We start from the raw sequence: 5,301 nt of genomic DNA on the forward strand, positions 1-5,301 counted from the left end.
CAGCATTGCAGGATTGTAGTTGTCCAAAGATCCCATCGCTGCCGCACATCCCCCCGCTTCCTCCGGGTGGGCGCATAGTCCACCGAGCTTGCAGGGGGCCACGTTCTAGGACCTGGAGAGGAGGATGGGGGTAAAACACCTGCAGATGGACATGCAAAGACTTTTTGTAAGTAGTCATTTAGATAATGTTGGATGAGTGTATAGAAGTGTGTGGCAGCTGTAGGCTGGTTGTTATTTAGTCACTAGTGGATTCATGTTATAGAAAAATTAATTAAGTTAAACATAACATAACATAGTTTATTTGTTAGTTGGATTGGTTATAAAAAGGGTTGGACAGCAGTGAAGAAAGGTTGGGTGGGGGATGGGGTGTAGTGATGTGATTAGTGAAGTGAAAGTGCATGATGTGGGATTGACTGATGATGGGGCAAAACAGGTGTAAAAGTGGGAAAAAAAATAAAAAAAAACCCACACAAACCACACACCACTAAAAACAAGTGTTAAAAGTGTAAACAGTTGTATATGTGAAGTGAGAAGAAAAGGGGGAATAAGTTGAATAAAATGAAATGATGAAAGTGAGATGGATTTAGGTGCCAAAAAACAAGTGATGTGACACTGAATAGTATATACGGTACATAAGGTAAGAGGATATGACTAAGGTTTTTACTACATAGGGATGATGGTGTAAGGTGAAAAAAAAAAAATCACAATGTTGGAAAATGAAAATAAATGGGTATAACACAAGTACTTAGATTAGCCAGTCAAACAGCATTCCAAAAAGCTGCACTTACCAAGCACTCCATCAGTTTTGTATTAGTATATGACAGCATTACCAGGGAACACCTCAGGATCTCCTGGGAGCTGTGGGGTTTTAAAGTGTCTGCATGATTGTCCATTGTCTGCAGTTGTCAGGCCCCTCCCCAATTACCCTCCCATTGGGTCTGCGGCACCAAAAAAGTGATGTCCACGTGGTCCCCTCGGCGCTCCAGAAGGCATGGCCCCGGTATGAGTCATCGCCTCTGACGCAAAAGCACAACGTCATTGACAGTCCAGTGGAGACGATGGGACGCCGCTGGCATGGAGAGGGCTCCCCACAGTGTACCAGGGGGGACTCAACTGTAGAGAAACACTCGTTGGGGAGAATCGCAGAATGCATCCACGTCTCCCCACCGTGCCGGGAAGCGGGATGGAAAAGAGGCACCCACCCAATGTCGCAGGGCTGAACACAGCGGCCCACACCGGGAGGATGGACAGAGTAAAACACTGCAATGCATGCAAAGTGATGAACAAAATAAAATGATTTACAAATATTTGTATATTGTATATAGGTATATAGTTGGTTGGCAGAGCCAAGGGCATATACAGTGCCATCAAATAAATGAAAAAAGTGGGGGGAGAAAAAGAAAATCGCTTTTTGCACCCCAAGAAAAAGGATTTGCTCCTATGCTCAAACAGGGATTCCACATGTCTGAGCCAATTGCAGGTGCCTTTCATTATAGGCTATTAACGCTTGGTATGTGTCCCTTCATTGTCACCTCAAGGGTGACTGGAGGAAAATACCTGCATTGTATATATTCAAATATTCAAGAAATTAGCGATATGCCTTGGCTCGTATCAGGGCTCACATGTCTTGAAGGGGGAAGAACGGGTGTTTAGCCAACCAATTAGTATATATAGAAGGGAAAAACACAATGTGGGAGCCCCCAAAGCTGCATAACCCAAATGTATACAAAAAATAGGAATTTTCCCCAGGGGTTCTTTAGCAGCAGAGAATTTGCATAAAAGTAGTTGATTTTAAATGAACAATAATAAATCATCCATATAGGTAGTGTGACACAAAAACAAACATGGAACATCACTCATAGCAAGGAACACCCTATGTACAAGCATGGTTTACTAATTGTATTTATGACGTATGTATCCACATGAAAAACCCTGATGGATTTCGACCCTTGCAATTTTTCGGTCTCTTCAGGGGGATTTATATTCTAGGAAAAAATCATGACTATTGGATAACAGATGTCTATTACCTCTGATAAAATCCTTATACTCCTACTCCAAATAAATAAGACCACACCAGCTTTTTGGAGTAATAAAAAAGGCCGTAGCAGCCTACTTTATTTTTAACAAAACCTTTTTCCATAAAATTATAAAATATATAAAATATAAAAATATAAAATTCTGTCATCAGAAAAACAATAACCAAAAAACATCTGTTATACAACCTGTTATTTCAAAAGAGCGTTGGTCTGAGCAATCGCTTAGCAAAACAAACTGATGGCCATAACAACTATCGCACTGTAGCCCCAATCCAAAATCTCCAATAGGCCTCAAGCCGACAAGCTGGCTCAGAGACGGCCATGACCACAGTGCCCCATATCACTTCCCGGCTAACCTCCGTTAACCGGGAACCAAAAAACCTCCGGACCCATATCAACGTTGGATCCCCACTCTTACTTTTTTGCCATCTTCCTTCCTTTTTGCCCAGACCAACGCCCGCCACTGCCACAACATCTTCTCTCTTTTTACCTGTGAACAAAAGAAAACACAATACCCTTCTACCCTAACATTTTCTCAGTATTAGGGAGGGTGGGCGGGAACTTTCCTAATCTTTCTGTTGTCCCTCCCAGGGCGGGAACCCCTTTTAACTAGTCCCTCCCCTGCTCCTCCCTCCCCCTCGGCTCCACATTCACAACTTAACCTTAACCCTTACACTGCTACCACTGTCATGTGCGCCCTTCGCATACATCATTGCATGCTGTTGCTCCAGGCTTTTCTTGACTATTGGATAACAGATGTCTATTACCTCTGATAAAATCCTTATACTCCTACTCCAAATAAATAAGACCACACCAGCTTTTTGGAGTAATAAAAACGGCCGTAGCAGCCTACTTTATTTTTAACAAAACCTTTTTCCATAAAATTATAAAATATATAAAATATAAAAATATAAAATTCTGTCATCAGAAAAACAATAACCAAAAAACATCTGTTATACAACCTGTTATTTCAAAAGAGCGTTGGTCTGAGCAATCGCTTAGCAAAACAAACTGATGGCCATAACAACTATCGCACTGTAGCCCCAATCCAAAATCTCCAATAGGCCTCAAGCCGACAAGCTGGCTCAGAGACGGCCATGACCACAGTGCCCCATATCACTTCCCGGCTAACCTCCGTTAACCGGGAACCAAAAAACCTCCGGACCCATATCAACGTTGGATCCCCACTCTTACTTTTTTGCCATCTTCCTTCCTTTTTGCCCAGACCAACGCCCGCCACAGCATCCCAATAGTAACACCTTACTAATGGGTGCCCCTCCACACCTGAATAGCTCGCTGTATTCCATCCTGCAAGCCTAAAGTCCACAAATCTGTACCCACATCGTTGAGGTGTACCCCATCGCGTCTCAGATACCTCCATGTCTCGAATTCCAATTCACTATGCCGTATAGCCAACCCCCCATTACCGACCACAAACTTACTAATTTCCCTGTTGATCTTCTTCCTGGCTCTGTTCACACCCTCCACTGACCTGGCCATTCTCCAAGACATCCTGGCGACCATATCCGACCATATAATGATCATCTGCGGGAATTCCTTCATCAATCGCCAGATGTCAAATTTGATATCTCGCGTGATGTCAATCATCGAGCGAATGCCCAAATCGTTCCCGCCAACATGTATCACCAGGACATCCGGAGGTCCCTCTCTGTTTGCGTAGCGCTGTACCTCCTGTACCAACCTACCCCACAACATCCCCGGTATACCAAACCACTTTATATACACTTCCCTTCTATCAAAACTTAGTTGTCTACCCTCAGGCCGCGCGTCTCCCCTCCGAGCCCCCCAACATACATAAGAATGGCCCATAATCCAGACCATTCTCGGCGCTGCACCTGTAATTAGAAGAAAACAAAACACTATTCTCAACATTGACTATTCCAACTATAATCCTGGCCATAACAGATAACTCTAAATCCCGTGCCCTATATAACCGACAGAAACCCCACCCTACCACCTACAATTTTACTGCTAGCTGTGGCCGCACAAAAGATTGAAATCTATTAGATTCCCACCGCCCAATGCTTTTTATTACCTCCACATCCATCCCCAACCTGGCCGCTTCCATCGCAGCTCCTATCCTAAATGAGTGGGATGAAAAATCCTTCTCTTCCAGCCCCAGTCCCTGCAAACATTTCCTCAACACGGCAATAAACTGAAAACGTGATAACAAAGTACCATTTGAATGCATTAACAGGGGGCCTGCAAAATCCGGCCTAACCTTCAAGAATTCCCTGACCGTGCCCACCGGGCACAGGGGGGAACCGTGAATGGGATAAATTCTCACCATCCTGCCTCTTCCCCCCTGATCCGTCTTAGATTTCCTCAAAAATATCGATACCCCCTCCTCTTCTAGTTGCACCTCCTGTAACCCAATTCCCCCTTGAACCTTTTTGGAAGGACTGACCAGTTCCCCTATCCGAAATGCCCCAAAAAATGCCAACACAAAAGCAACCTTAAACAAAGTAACCTCGTATTCAGATGAGCAAACCACACCCAACTGATCCACAATACCCCCCAGAATCTCGAAAGTTACCGGTCTCCTCGAATCGCGCTTGACCACTGCCCTCCTATAACCCTTCAACGCTTGTCGTACCCAAAAACCCTTAGTCACGTCGGGCTGCCCTTGTAGCTTGAAAAGGAAAGCCAAACCAGCCAACTGTGTATTCATTACTGACACTGACACTCCCTCGTCCAATTTCTTTGCCACATAGTACAGCAATAACGAACTTAATCCTTGCCCTACAGGCTTCTCCCCTAACTCTTGTCCAAATGACATCCATTCCCGCCATACCTTATTGTATGCTGCCCATGTACTCCCACTTACCGACCGCTTAATCCATCCCTCTATGATGCCAGCGCAATCTCCCACAGCCAGTCTGGACAAGGTACCCCCTGTTGCTCCGCGTCCGGCGCCAACTCTCGGAACCTGTCCCACTGGAAGCGAGACAGTGCATCAGCAATGACGTTTTCCACCCCCGGCAAGTGCACAGCATGAATGAAAACATTCAGTTGTAGACATCTTAAGACTAAGTGCTGCAGCAGCCTGATCACCGGCGGAGATGACGCCGTGACCCTGTTTATCACCTGCACCACCCCCATATTGTCCCCATGAAAACGCACTTTCAGATCCCTGAACGATGCACCCCATAGCTCCACTGCCAGAACTACCGGAAACAATTCCAGCAGAACCAAGTTCCTCGTGAAGCCCTCATCTATCCAAGATTGTGGCCATGGACCCGCG

Source organism: Aquarana catesbeiana, linkage group LG05 (genome assembly GCF_042186555.1).
Source record: "Aquarana catesbeiana isolate 2022-GZ linkage group LG05, ASM4218655v1, whole genome shotgun sequence".
In the NCBI taxonomy this organism is placed as follows: Eukaryota; Metazoa; Chordata; class Amphibia; order Anura; family Ranidae; genus Aquarana; species Aquarana catesbeiana.